General features: G+C 43.9%; 1 protein-coding gene across 6 annotated transcripts in view; it reads left to right on the top strand.

The window, feature by feature from the left end:
* The first annotated feature begins 4,505 nt into the window (after window positions 1-4,505).
* The window catches only part of ENOX1 (ecto-NOX disulfide-thiol exchanger 1), a 535,380-nt gene continuing 524,132 nt past the window's right edge, over window positions 4,506-15,753 (top strand). For 5 of the 6 annotated variants that reach the window (XM_046663943.1, XM_046663938.1, XM_046663939.1 and 2 more), the window contains exon 1: window positions 4,506-5,180. The gene's annotated coding sequence lies outside the window, so the exon portion shown is untranslated. The remainder of the gene's footprint in view (window positions 5,181-15,753) is intronic. The other variant, XM_046663946.1, reaches the window with a different exon arrangement.

Here is a 15,753-nt window from a genome sequence, read left to right as displayed (position 1 = left end):
TATTCACATTACACACGAAGGCCAACAGAAGCTCAGAAAGTGGACTGCCCAAAGTCTCAGGGCAAGTTGGTAGCCAGGCTGGGATTGAACTCAAATCTTAGAACTTGGTGCCCAGTGCTATTTTTATATGGCACTAAGACTGCCTCTGGAAAAGTAAAAAGATCTGACTGACAGTCCTGGTTTCCCCCCGTGAAGCCTCTGAGGCCCCTGGAGGGTCAGCTTCTATAAAGTGTTCAATGCATGGATAGTTGGGCTTTCAGCAGCTCTCATTAGGTGACTGGCTTTATGTCGATGCCACCCTATAAGTGGGAGAGGAATTCATGATAACGCTGCTTTTAACCACCTAAAACTTCTTGTTTCCTTGGATTATTGCTCCTCTACTCTTAATAATTTTGTCATGAATGGAATGAAGCTGTATTTTTAAAAGTTATATTATCCAAAAATAATTCTGTGTTAATAATTGAAAAGAAACTGAGAAGGCAAAAATTAAGAAATTAAAAAAAGAGTAATAATAAAATATTATGTTAGAATTATCCAAGAATAGACTCCTGGGACTTTGTAGATAAAGAAATTTCAAAATACTTGGATGGTCCTATTAATTCTCTGATCAGTTGAATATAAACTCTAGCATATTCTAATTGATTCCACTCTGCTTCGGCATCCCCAGTGACAGGTAACCCACAGCTGCCATTGCCAACACGGTCCATTTTTTCTGTCGGTAATTCTCTTCCTATCCCCAATCTAAAATTCAAGATACAGTAATGGATTGGCTTTTTACATTATACATCATGTGATAATCTGAGTGATTACTACTAGGAAATATGAATGAAAATATGCATATATAGGGGTCCACCCAGTGGCATGGCAGTTAAGTTCCTATGCTCTGCCTGGCTGGCCCGGGGTTCACCAGTTAGGATCACAGGCATGTACCTACCCACAGCTTATCAAGCCATGCTGTGGCAGGCATCCCATAGAAAAAAAGCAGAGGAAGATGGGAGTGGATGTTAGCTCAGGGCTAATCTTCCCCCCCAAAAAAAAAAAGCATATATACATTGGCCACTAATAATCAATTTTCAACCAAAATGGTTTATTTATTTAAGAAATGGCTTCATTTAAATCGTATTGGTAATTCAAATGGAAGTTTGTTGCACCTGGTCAAGTGATAAATTATGTTTCTGTTCACTTTTTTGTTCCTAAGAATAATGATAACTCGACTGTAGGCTCCTGAAAGGCAGAGACAGATTGGGTTTTATACTTTATTGGAAATAACCACCGAATGAAGAGCAGAACTGATTATGAAGTAGGTACTCAGTAAATGCTTGTTCAGTTTACTGATTTGCTTACGCATGTTCTTGGTGTTGACAATCAAATAAACTATTAGATTAAAAATGGAAGTGAAGATATTAGTAAATCCACCAATTCATTTCTTTAGCCATAAATATCTATGTGCAAAGGATCTATGTTAGTAGTGGTTAACCTGAGGTAAAGAGGGGGTTCCTGTAACAGCCTAAAATCTTATTCAAAAATTTTTTGTATGTTCATACCTTCAACTTCCTGAGAGGATCCATAGCTTTCTTCAGCTTCCAGGAAACCTATAACTTCATACACTATTAAGAACCCATTGGTAATTAATATATTTACCTACACCCCAAATGTCAGCACTGATAACTAAGAAAACCTGTTTACTTTTGCTTGGAATAAACTATAACCTTTTTTCTCTGACTTTTGATTTTCCTAAAGATGCTTGATCTCCAGTCAGAATTAAGTTGCCCTGAGTAATATCCAGAATAAAGCAACGTAGAAAAGCACGAATACAAACAGGATAACTTGGACTTCTCCTTGTTCCTGTGCCACTCTGTACTGAGTTGGTACTGTGTGTCCAGGTGCAGGTCAAGGTGTTTTTTTATCATTTAAAACCCTAATGGACCAAATGATCTGGGATCTAATTATGGGGGAAATTACCTGCATCCTTATGCGTGCTCACAGCCACTAAAATGAACAGCAGCGCTTCAGCTAACGGTCCCTGCCTTCTCGCTCCAAAGAATTTGGGGCACTCTGCTCTCAGCATGAGGAGCTGACTTTGGAATTCATGGCACATCTCACAACCTAAATTTACTTCAGAGGTAGAAAGCTTTTGTTTTCTATTCAGACTGACAGAATAGATTAGTGAGTTGTGGTCAAATCAGTTTAAAGTTTCTCTACACACCCTACCCTTGCCCAATCCTGTGTTTTTAAGGAAGTTAATGTTTGACTAGTTTATTGCATTGCTGCAAATTGAAAGAAGTAGCTATGTTAAGGAGCACTCCCTTTTCAGGAAAAAAATAGGACCTTTATAACTATGCTATTGATTCTCAGGCCAAACGATAATAACACACGAAAATGAGTCTCTCGGTTAGTACATTTTATTATTATCATATAGTACTTAAGTAACCTGAGGAGCTGTGGTTTACAGCATTTTAATCCTAGCTGTTCCTCCAAAGTTTTATCTTTAAGTGGGTCAGAAACACTATATATCTTAGATTGTTATTCATTCCTTCTATTGCTTATCTTTTAAATTAACATATACTAAGATTGCTATAAGCCTACATTCTTATTTTCAAATGTTGCCTTCTTATAAATGTTTTTATTTTTACAAAGACAAGACTGCCCCCTTTGGTGCTCATCAGAGAAGTACGGCTTTGTTACATTCTTTCATCCCACCAAGTGAGACAAGAACTTGGGAAGCTGGGCAAACCCTAAAGGCAACTTTCTAAGGAAAACAAAGCTTTAAAATTCTTGTGGAAGATTTTGACCCATACCCATTTAAAGGTGGGCTGTAAAGAGTCCATTTCAGGTATCAGTGTTTTTCTGCTCCTTTTGCAAGTTCTAGAGTTTCCTTTCAAGTAAAAATTTTGAATATCTAAGTTTTCAACATAACACAAGTCACATGAATTCCATACCACAACAAATGGCTTCTAAGAAGACTGTAAATTGAGTGAGAGAAGAGAAGTCATTTAAAGGGACCCCCACTAGAGAACACAGCAGCACCCAAATAAATCCATTTTAATTTTCACTTTATTTCAGTTATATTTCAAAGCTGTGATATCATGAGTGGAAAGAGAAGCAGCTCATAGAAGAGCCTGACTTCAAAGAAACGGAAATTTAGCATGGAATGTAAAATTGAGGACTTTTGCTTCTAAGAGGGTGATTGTAGAAATACGGAAGTTGAAGGCTTGGGGCTACGGCAGAATTATTAGTCTAGGGTGATTCTGCAAGTCTTGGTGAGCGTCCATGAAGCAATGCTCTTTACAAGAGAAAAGCTCCTACCTGACTATTAAAAACGTGCATTTCTCTTAAAACTCTTTTCCTTTCCTTCTGCTCCAGAAGGGACATTATAAACTGCTAATGAACAGTGACTTTGACCTTTTGAGAGGTTAGATTTCCGCAGGACTGAAATAAAGCATGCTTTAGTCTTCTCACACTCAGAGCATCCCATTGGGTTCCCTGTAGAGTGCTCTTTGCTTGCACCCTTTGGCAAAGTGCACAGTGGGTCAGTATTCTCTGCAGTCTGTCTTTGCACTGGGGCTCTGGCCGCCAGAGGGGAAAACAGCCACCCACAGGGAACCGGCATAAGTTAAAATCAAGCAAGCCTAGTGGGATGGTAATGACTTTCCCAGCAACCAAGTCTTTCCTTCAGGATGTGTGAAGCTAGAAAACAATGTCATTCATTCAACATTTATGGAGAACACACAATGTACACGGGACTATGCTAAGTACTGGAGGGCATGGAAAAGTATGCAAAACACAATCCCTGCCCAGAGGATTCCCGCTGGGAAGGGCATTTCAAGTATCACCCAGACCTTACGACCCTTCAAGAAATTCTTGGGCGAATAAAATTGCAGTCAGAATTTAAAAGAAGCATGGAAAAGAATACCGCTGGGACAATCTGTCTTTTAGGAGGGAGGGCATGTAAATGTGCTTTAAAAATTTATTTCTAAGGTATACAACGTGGCTCGGATGAATGAGGGAGCAGAGAGTTGAACCCGCCAAGAGAGGCGCCAGGCTGGCCGCACTGGCCCCTTCCTGGAGGAGCCTGACTTCAAAGAGGCACTGCGCGGATGCCTGCACAGTTAGCTGAATCCGAACAAAGAGGAGGCTGGCACTTTCACCTGGGAAGTGGATTAACTTTGAGGAAAAGTGGCCTCGGAGGAGGAAAAAGGCCACGTTCCACCTGGAGTGAGAAGCGGCCGCCCTGCCCCCGACGGTGCCAGCTGACCTCATCCGCGACTGCCCTCACGCTCGCTCCCCCTCCCGGCATCCCCTACCCCGGCGAGGCAGTGGGCCGCGCTCGGCGAGGTTCCACCGCCCACTCCACGCCCGCAGCCCTTGCACACGCCGGCTCCAGCCGGTAGTCGGCCACGTGCGCCCGGGTCCTCCGCTCGTTCCCTCAGCAGGCCGGGCGCCTCCAAGGTTGCAGTAGCAACCGTGGGGTCCCGATTTCTGTCCCCTCCTGCACAGCTGAGAAGTCCGGGCAGCGGCGGCGTTGGCGGGAGCGAGCTGTTCGGCCCCTCCCTAGAGGAGGCAGCGCGACCGTGGGCTGCGGGCGCCGCCTCTGCTGCATCCGTGGCTGCGCGCTCCGCTGGGCTCAGCCCCGCTTGGATCCGGAGCCCGCGCGCCGCGCTGCCTTCTCTTCCTCGGCCGCCGCCCAGCCGGCAGCTCCCCCAGCCAAGACGCGCGCGTTCTAGCCTCCTTCCCCGGGTTTACGGATTTCCGGGGGGCGAAGAATTTTGCCTCGGTCCCTACGAACATCCCTCGACCTCTCTCCCCCTCCCCTCGCGACTCCCCCACCTCGTGGGCGCGCGCGCGCACACTCACACACACTCACACTCGCAGGCGCGCGTGCGCACGCCCGCGCGCCCCTAGCCGCGGAGTCTCCAGCGCCGCTCAGCAGATCCCACTCTCTCGGGCGCCGCTACTCACACAGGCTTCCAGCCGCCACGGGGCGTCCTCTGTCTGCGGCAGCGGCGGCAGAGGCAGCGGAGGGAACGGCAGCTGCAGCCCGGCCCCGTCTGGCAGCTCCGCGCCCGGGACGGAGTCCGGGAAGCGGAGAAGGAGGACGCCGAGGCAAGGAGGAGCCGCGCCGCGCCCGGCGCCCGGCTCCACGCGGCGGGCTGCCTCTGCTCCCCGCACGGCGGCCCCAGGTAAGCACCTCCGCGGCCCGCAGCATCCCTGGGGCGTTGGGGCTTGGAGCCGGGGTTTCTCGGTCCCGCCCTCGCTGAGGCACCGGGACAGAGGCTCGCAGGGGAGTGGGCTCGGGGGGGAGGGGAATGGAGGTAGAGGTGAGGCTGGCAGGGAGGGGAGCGTGGGAGCGTGGGGGCTTCGGCTCAGCCCCCCGCGCCCTTCCCTGCTCTCCCCAAGCTCCAGCCCTGTCACTTTTACGAGCCCAGGGGTGCCGTGCACCCCAGACAGCTGTTCTCCGCTCTCCCGGCCTCCGCCAGCCAGGGTTGGCTCCCGGCTCCGCGCCCGCCGCGCGCCTCCCACCTCCCCTACACCTTGGACAGCGCACTCCGCCGCCCCCTGCACAGCACTCGGGACCGCGTCCTGCTCGCGCCTCCCTCCCGCTGCCCTCTTCTTTCCAGTTTGTCACCCCCCCCCCCACCCCCCATCCCTTGTCGTCCCTGTCCTGGCTGACTCTGCTCTGGTGCGGGCTGGAAACTTTCCTCCCCGCCTCGTCGGCGCTAGGTACTATTGTTGTTATTTGTGACTGTCCCCTTACAAGGGGAACTCAGACACCTTGGATGGGTCTTCCTCGGCGGGAGCCTGTCCTGTCCTGCCGAGCCCGGGGCAAAAGAGGCACTGGGCAGCTGGACTTGGCGGCTGCCAGGGTGCAGAGCCCGCGCCTGGGGGACTGGACGCCTGCCGCCTCCCGGCCTCTCCAGACTCCACACGTGCGCGCCTCCCACGAACGCGGCCCCTCCCCGGCCACCCAACGTCCTCCCCCTGCACGGACACGGACACCCCATAGGTTGGACACCCGGTGCTCGCGGGTCCTGATTGGTTGAACACATAACCCCGCCTCCTTTCCGGAGGGGGGTGGTTCTGAGTGTTGTGGTTGTCATCCCGCGGCGCGCACATGGGGGAAGCGGGGTCCACAGGTGGGGAAGCCCTGCTTGGTAGGATCCCTGCGTCCAGCTGTGTGTGGCTACTCACCCATTCTCCTTCCTCCACATACACTCCTGCTTTTCTCCTTTTCTGTCTCTTTCTCAATCTTTTACTGCTATAAAATTAAAAAAACTGGCTTGTAACTCTTCTTTTATTAATATTATATTTGTTTGGTGGTAGCAGTTTTTAAAGCAGATCTAGAAGAATGAGGGAAACAAGTCGTATGGGGAGGTTCGTGGCAAACTGGGTTGCAGATTTGAGTCCAGTAGTTTAGAGAAAGTAATGGGTGCCTAAGGGATCTGAAGAAGGTGGAGAAAGTGTGAAGGAAATTGGTTCTTGCAGGAGAGACACAGGTGAGCGAGCTTGGGAAGCTGAGGGAGAAGGAAGTGGGTCATTTGTGGGGTGAGATGTGAAGGAGGACCCCGGATGGGCTCTCCCGAGAGGTGGGTGCGTTCCGCTGAAGACGGCTCAGTCCGGAGAAGGGGTAATTTTGGCTAGTGTTTAGTTCATTATTAACACACACTGCTTCTGTTTTGTTAGCGTTGCCCTTTTAATAAGAGACTCTATAGTAATAACATGAATTCATGTGATAGATTTTGCTTATTCCAGATTCTTGTGATACATAGATTTGCAACTGGTAATGGATTTCAAAAAGTGAATTTCAAAGTCTCCCATAGAGGGAGGGACTAAATAGTTAAGTTAAAGTGCTTTTGAAATATTGTGAAGGAAGAGGGATGAGCATTGCATAAAATCCAAAGATTGTTCTGGCATTATTTAGGGCCTTTGCAGAAATATATATGTATGCGTAAATGATACTGATTTCTCTTCATTACAAAGCATGATTGCCTCTAGCATTTTCAAGCTTTAATTCCTTCAGGCTGTTTTGATGTTGTGTCTGTACATCTAAGAATATTGTAATTCTTGTCTTTAGAAGCCTTGTCAGTGCAAAACAAACAGCAACTGATGGAAGTTAATGTTGACAACTTTATACAGAGTACACTGTGTGTTATTTTATTTGTAAGCTAGTGAAATATGCAACAGTAACATAGCATGACTGCTATTCCCCAGGGACCCATATCAAAACAAAGTGGGGAATCACATGAGGCTATTCCAGGGAGAACAATTCAATTATTTTAAAAATCAGTATATTTTAAGATTCTTGGGTGTAGACAGCAACAGAATCTTGCCGTTTGAATTATTATCTCTGTACACAAGTGGTAGCACATGATATTAAGTAAAACAGCGTATTAAATGTTAGATGATTCGAAAGTTGACAGTAAAGGATTTCCATTTGTTATGATGTTTATGTGACAGAATTGCTTTTCTGACTGGAGGACTTTGTATTCCAGGGACAGAATTTGATACATCTGGCAAATTGGAAATTATTGCTACTGTTGAAAAAGTAATTCTTACTAGATTTTTATATCTCTAGGTCATGCCTTGATTTTCCCTCAGGGATTTAGATTCTAGCTTTTGGCCTTTGAAATTTAGATGGATTTGGAGGTAGGTAGGAGAATGTATTATCACATATACACATGTGCATATATGCAAAATATATGTGTGTATATCAGCACACAGTTATCTATTTATACACATAATTTTGGGGTACTTTCAGTGTATTTATTTATATATGTTATTATCATCCTGAGAATTTTTTCTCATTTCTTCTTGTCCAAAAGGTGGCCCTGTTTTAAACTGTAGAAAGCATTATCACCAGTAGAATTGGCCAATAGATCATGGAAACAGACAATAGTATTTTGTTGCTTGGCAACCACCTACTGTGAATGAAAAACAAAGCAGTGACAGCTGCTTCCACATCCTGATACACTGTAGCTCACACATTGGAACCCTCCAAATGAGACAGATCTGAGTTTTATTTGAATAAGGTGAAGCTCTTTCTTTTATGGGATGTTTTTAAAAAGGATATTTAAAAATTTTATTTTAATAAGAATTATGTTGATATTGTAGGGTGAAATGAAGCGTCTAATTTCAATTGCCCTCTTAAATCTAGTATACACTGAAAAATGCAAGATTGGGAGGGCTGTTTGGACCCTTCTCATTCTTCCCCTTAAAATCATTAAACACTGTAAGCACATTTTCTGCTGCCGTCAGGTGCTCTCAGGATTTTACAAAAACTTGAGTTCTTTATGATACCTAAATAGATGGCTAGATTTTGCTGCTAGGGGGAAATTAGAGGTTGATGCTCTGGCCTAACCCTTTAATTTTAAGGAACACCAAGGCACAGTGAGATGCTGTGACTCAATGCTGGGACGGAGCCATCTCCAGAGTCACACTTGAAAATTTTCTCCCTCATTTCCTCCCCTGAATTATTCTTTCTTTGTTCTTTATTTACATAAAATTTGTAACAAAGATTTTTGTTCTACTAAGGATACTTAGAAAATACAGTACTATCTGGGAGTAAAATTCAGTGTTGACACCAGGCTAGATTATGGTTTTCGATGCATTGTATAGCGTGCATTCTGCCTTCAGTTTCTGAAAGTCCTATGGCTCCCACCTGTTTTACCAAACTACGGAAGCCCAGCTCCTTGTTTTGGTAATTGTTTACATCTTTGGACAATCTTTCATGATCTGTTATTCTCTGTGTGAATCTTGAACTGGGATGGGATTGAAGATTGTGTTGGTTAGCTTGTATACCTGCAAGCATTTAAACGTTATAGCTAATTAATCACTCGTTGAGGGCTTCTGTCTGCAACGTGATAGACAAATTGTTGGTGTAGTGATCCAGGCTCTTTAAAGTATGTGGGACAGACTGTGTCGCTGCCTAGTGTTGCTTTCAGTCTTTTATCAAAGCTGTCTTGTCAGGGGTGTTACCTGAAGCCTGTTCATGGAGGACAAGTCATCCGTGAGAGATGGTAATACTGCAGATTGTTTCTTACTTCTGAAATGGTAATAAATGGGTTATTGGGTGGCAAACCTGGATTGCATGTACATTATTAAGCATTTCTTCTAAACTTAGGAAGTGTATTGCATGCATGATGCGTTTTGAAGTTTCTTATGCAATTTTATTTTATTACTTATTTATTTATTTACTTTTTTTAAGGTAATTGTTTTTTTGCAGAAGGTCCGTCCTAAGCTAACATCTGTTGCCAATCTTCCTCCTTTTTCTCCCTTTTCCCCCCAAAAGCCCCAGTCCATAGTTGTGTATAGTTCTGTATTTTTCTAGTTCTTCTATGTGTGCCACCACCAGGACACGGCTACTGACAGATGAGTGGCATGGTTCCACACCCGGGAACTGAACCCTGGGCTACCAAAGCAGAGTATGCTGGACTTTAACCACTAGGCCATCAGGGCTGACTCTTCCTATGCTATTTTAAAGAATCTGTATTCTGTTATTTATTATTTATGATGAAGGTAGACATTTCCCTTTTATACAACACCTTAAGTAGAAAAACTTGGAGTAGACAAGTTTGGAGAAACAATATAGTGACAATATTAAGTACCATTGAAGAGCCATTTTCACCAGAAAAGCGTGCACTTTAACAGATTTGTATGGAGGAATAAATTGATTTACAGTTATTTAACCTAGTTTTAGAAGCCTGCTATTAACTTGTTCTGCCTAGAAGGATTTTCAAGCAGAATGATAATTTGGCAGATTTCAAGTGAACTTCCCTGATTTTTTAAAACCATTTTCTACAGTCTGGTTATAGTTTGTCCAGGACATACACTTGTTTTGGACCCTCTAGGGTTAATCTGAATTTTAAGGTTATTATTTTTTAAAATTTCAGAACCATCTCCCTTTGCATAATGTGATGTTAAATATTCTGTTTCATACATTTAATTTAATCCGCTGGAATCTTGAAATTTCAATAACTTCCCTCTTATCTTCATGTGTGAGATAATGTGTGTGTATGTGCAAACACATACACAATACTTATATTTTTTGTTATTGTTTTCATCCTTAGGATACAACACTAAAGGACCAGATTTGTGTTTTTTTTCGTTTAGTAGAGAAGACTTAAACAAGAGATATTTACATTTTCAATTTCCTTATGTCAGCTTCTGCTTTTATTACCTATAAACTCTTACCCACATAAATAGGATGATTGCTAAAATCAAACAAACAAATAAATATATATCTAAGTAGCATGTCACTTGCTACCCTCCAGGCTAGCCAAGAAAGCATATTTTCTCTTTCTTAGACACACACATACTTTCACCCACACCCATATACACACTGATTGTCAGGTCCTGTAGACTCTTTTTATTTTAAGAGTGGACAGAAATAGTGTTTGATTGGGAGATCTGTGTATGGTAGTTTTTTAAGTAAAGCTTAAAATATATTCAGATTTTCAGAAATGCAGTAGCATAGGAAGAATTAAATTGAATTATTCTCTTTGGAAAACTTTCAAATTTATGCTGACACTGTAACCCATGGCCCTTAGAACAGTGCCCAGTACCTCCAACAGAGGCTGGGCACCTGGTATATATTTTGTGGAATATGCACTTGCCCTTCTTTATGTAATGTTGCAAATATTTCAGTTTGTATCTGTATGAATTGTAAAAGTTGAGAAAATAGAGAAGAAATTACTGTAGTTTTCTAATTGTTTCTGGCACTGTATTAAAAAAACATCAAAATAGCTAACTTAGCCAGTGATATTTTGTAATATACTTCTTGTCAGCGTAGGAAGTTATACCAGGGGTATTGATTTTTCACAAATACAGCCATCCTAAGTGCAGAATAGCTCTTTAATAGCCCACAGCAGCATAACAAAGGTTATGGCAGCTAGTCCGAAGGAATACTTTATTTAGTTGGAGCTGGAGGGTGAAGTTTGCTAGCCCCAATGTAATTATCCAGCCTGGAATGCGGCCAAGGTGCTGTGGTTAACATCCCAAACAGTGGGAGAAAAGCCACGGATGAGGTCTTTAGTAACTTCAAGTGGCCGGACCTCTGCTTTGGTCTCATTTGCAAGAGAGCACCTTGAGTAGCTTGAAAACTGCACAGGCTGTTGTGCATCTAGATTCCAGGTACCAAATTTCTGGTCCTTGGAAGAAATCATGATCCCGAGCATGCAATGCCATTGAAGTAAGACTTTCTTCTTTATCCTGCTCCATTTTTCTGAAGTAGATGGAGAGCGATTGTGTCTCTGGGGATAACCCTGGCAGAATCACAAGGTGTGTGAAGCCTGACATGCTTCCAGTTACCCTTAAAGCATCCTTCACCTTTCCACCACTACCTCGGTGTTCATCTTTTTCGTAGGGTTTAATTCACAGTTTCCCTATCAGCGAATCTTTGTTAAGGTGTATGCTGATAAAAGGTTACAGTACTTCCCTGGAGCGATTCTTGAGTGTCTTGTATATACCAGGTGCTCAATATATATTTGTTTAGTTTTACTAGTGGAGTTGTACCTACTATTTTGATAGATTAGGAAGATAGATTTTTCCAGGGAACCTACTTAAATAGTATTATACTATTTTCTTTTAGGATTATTTAACAAATATTCATTGAACATTTACCGTATGAATGGGACAGTATTTGGCTCTGGAGATCATAAAGTTTCTTAAGACACAGTTCCTACTCACAGAAGAGAACGTGCTATTTTCAGGGAAGTGCACCAGTTCATTGTGGTTTAAAAGTGACTATGCAGGGGAGTCAGAAGGTCTGGAGAGCTGAGCAGGAGACAGACCATAGAGGACTTAATAAGGCCTACCGAAGATTTTGAACTTAATGATATCGGTCCGTGGTTCACAGTCTGCCTGTTCAAAGGAATCCCATGAAATGCTTGCCACAGTAATGATTCTTGGGTCCCATCCCACACCCACTGAATCCAAATCTTCAGGTAGGTGGCCTGGTGGAGCAGACATGGTCAGTTTCGTACTCATATGCCCAGATGCTGACTGCTCTAGTACATGGGTATAGAATTATTCTGCAGGCAGCTACTGTTTTCCATCTGAGGGCTTTCTCTCCCACAGGTGGGGCAACTTTGTAAGGCAGTGAAGCTCATGGCCTGAGAAGTGGACCTCAGCCGATGATAGAAGAGAGCCAGGCATTAATACACTAGCATCCCAGACCCTTGGGTGTAATAACTGATGCATGCTCGACACTGTGTCCCAGAGTTCCCCAGTGCAACGGAGCCTCAGTTGCCCACAATGGCAGTCTGCTAGATAATCTGTGCTTCTTTTGGCTGTCTCCCTTTCCTCTACCTCTTCCTGGGATCCCCTCCCAAATAAATAACTTGCACTTAATTGCTGTCTCAAGGTCTGTTTCTGGAGGAACCCAACATAAGATACTGAAGAATCTGCTTTATCTTATTTCATTTTTTGTTAATGCCCCCACTGGTTTTTATAATGAGGCAGATTTGGGAGACCTGGTCTCAGGTGATAGAGCTACTGAAGGATTAAGATGAAGGCATTGTCAGTTTTGATTTGCACCTTAGAAAGATCATGCTGGCAGGTATGTAGGGAATAGCTTGATGGAGGAAGAGTTGGGGGCATGGATATCCGCTAGGAGGCCCAGACAAACAATGATAAGCACCTAGGTGAGGGCAGTGACTGTGGGGTTTGAGATCGGCAAGGGATGCGTGATGGATTTTGATGGAAAGCTGTCTAGAAAAGTCAGCACAACAGAGAGGCCTGCAGTGTGTGACCACTTAGCTCACTGTTGTTCCTACAATGAGATTCCAGCCTTCCACCTTGCACCACAGCCTTGTTTGTCCATTAGACGTGGCACCCCTTGAAGGGCTGTCTCCTCTGCCTTGCTTGCAATCTTGGTCAGGCTTTCTAGAGTTAAGTAGTACAATCTGGGCATCAATAAAAGAAGACAGAAAGATAAATTGAAGAATATAAATAATTGACTACCAGGTCATTAAAGGAAGAAAGTTATATTTCACAGGGAGGATTTGTGGAGTTGTAGAGAAGGAGAGTTGGAGAAATGTCTGTGACCCGTGCCCATTTTGTGATGAATGGTGATTTTTTTCCCCCATACTCTTGGCTAAGAGGTGATTTTCATCCACTCTCAGTTTCTGGAAGACCTAGCATGCACTTATGTCTATTGTTTTCCGTGCTTCTCTGATAGCCTGTGTTTTAGCTAAGTGAATGAGTGGTAGCTGGGGGTGGAGCTGGTTCTTTTCTCTTCTTCTGTCAAAATGCCAGGCTTTTGGCTGTAGTTTCTTCTGCTGGTTCTTAGGTCACCAGTTCCCAAAGGAGATCAAAGGATATAGAGGGTGGGAGAAGAAAGCATAAATCCAGAAAGAGAGCCATTTTGAATTAAATGCTTAATTATGAAATGAGCAGGTTAGAGCTTGTTAGATGATACGGAATAAGATCAGGCAGCCTTCTAATTGTCCCATGTATGAATACTAATATGCTGGCTGCATCTGCAGCCAGAAAGGCTAAGGCTGACTAATCAAACTAGAGCAACCTGACAGTCGTATTTCTGTAAAAGTAACATTGAGCCAGTGACAAAGAGAAGGCAGAACTGTGACAAGTTGTAGGAGGGTTGGCAAAGAGCTTCCTGGGCCTTGTTTAACAAGGAGACCAGGCATGGGAGTAGAAATACCGAGCAAGTGAGTGTAAAGAGGCCGGAGACACCATGGGTGAGACACGATGGAGAGAAAGAGGCCTTGTTTATTTAGAATATTATCTATATATTTATGATATTTTATAATTAAACTTTTTATTTGGAGATAATTCTAGATTCATATGCAGTTGTAAAAAACAATAGAGAGATCCTGTATACCCTTTACCCATTTCCGTCCAATGATAGCACCTTGCAAACCTGTATAGCAGAGTGTCAGAACCAGGATATTGATTGATACAATCCACCAATCTCGTTCAGATTTCCCCAGTCTTACTTGTAGTCATTTGGATGTGTGTGTGCACGCACATGTGCATGTGTGTATTTTCTTCTATTCAATACTATTTTTTATTTTTAAAAGTAAAAGCCCTTTTCATTCTAGAATTTTGAAAAAAATTCACTAGTTTAGACTAGTTTGGCTTAATTATAACTGAAGAAAGGGTAATAGAATAAATCCCCCACCCCTTTTCCAACTCTGGGATTCTGCAGAGTGGCATCAGGGGCCACCTGTAGGTGGCAGAAAGGTCAGTAGGTTTTTCTGCAAAGTCTAGCTTCCACTTTTATTTATTCCTCTGTGGCTATTATATGGCAATAAGCAAACCTTTTAAAAGTGTGTCTGTTGTAGAAGCAGCTTGCTTATTAAAGCTCCCTGGGACTCCTCTTCCTTGTCCCAGCATTTGTCTCCTTCCCTTCCAGCATTCCTTGCCCTTCCCTCTTCCACTCTGTGTTGGAGGCGGCTCACCCCTGCAGGCTGCTTTCCCAGATTTCTGAGTTAGCTGGCCCACTCTCTTCAGCCCATGGGAGGCACTGATGGGAGAGAGCAGGGAAAAGGGCAATGCCAGGGTGTGTTTTCCTTTCCTCCAGCTTCCTACGGCATCCCTGGCAGTGGGAATCCCTCCCCTGTAGCACCACTCATGCTTGACAGACCTTCTCTGGCTCCAGCTGCTCACAAGTGACCTTGGCCCACAGACTCTAACAGCACTACCTCCTGCTCTTGTTTCTGCAGCCTCAGGGAGGTAGCAGCTTCCTGCTTTTGCTGATCTCTGGATTACCTCACTATCATGTACTACCCTTTGCTCCTTCATCACCTGAGTAATCAATTCTGCATATTAAATTTCCTCCACGAAAAAATACTTGAAGAGGGCTGGCCTTGTGGCATAGTGGTTAAGTTCATGTGCTCCTCTTTGGCAGCCTGGGGTTTGCAGTTCGGATCCCTGGCGCAGACCTACACTCCACCCATTGGGCCATGCTGTGGTGGTGTCCCACGTGTAAAATAGGAGAAGATTGCCACGGATGTTGGCCCAGTGACAATCTTCCTCAAGCAAAAAGAGGAAGATTCGCAACAGATGTTAACTCAAGGCCAGTCTTCCTCACTAAAAAAAAATTACTTGAAGAGATTTCTATTTTCCTAGTTAGATATTCCCAAGTTCCTCAAAGCATGGAAATGGTAGAAATCTGATGAGGTTTTCCTCTTCTGGCATTCTGGCTTCTTCTACTGCAAAAATCTTGCTAGCTCCAGTCAGGGTAGAAAGTACCTGTCTTTATAATCTCACCCCTTCCACCAGGAATCTCCATCCCTTTACTGACTATTCATCCCCTCTTAGTGTCTGGCTTTCCGAACACTAATTTCCGTTTGTCACATATATTTGGCATTTTGGCAAACTCCTCTACTCTTGTCCTCGAACTCCTCTTTTACTAACCTTCCCTATCTTATTTTCTGCCCGCAGTTTTTACTGAGCTATCCCCATGTATAACCTCCTTATGCCTGTTTTAACCTATTGGCCTCATGACTCACTCCTGAATGTATTTTGTTTTACGGTCATAGCTCTGCTACCTAATGATTTGGTTCTGCTGGCACTTCACTTTCCTCCTGGCCTGAGTTGCTTTTATCATGTATTTTGAATGCTTTTTATGTGTATTACCAGGCTCCTCATCTCCTATAAAAGTGTATGTGGTTCTGTAACAAAAACAATGTTAAGAACGTTCATAAGAGTGCTTTTGGAATATGGGAACAGGACTCAAGTAGCATCTTCAAGTGTAAGGCAAATTTAGAAGCCAGGTCAGAGGAAGCAAAGCAG

Source organism: Equus quagga, chromosome 6 (genome assembly GCF_021613505.1).
Source record: "Equus quagga isolate Etosha38 chromosome 6, UCLA_HA_Equagga_1.0, whole genome shotgun sequence".
Taxonomy (NCBI): domain Eukaryota; kingdom Metazoa; phylum Chordata; class Mammalia; order Perissodactyla; family Equidae; genus Equus; species Equus quagga.
This window is presented reverse-complemented; position numbering and strand designations above follow the sequence as displayed.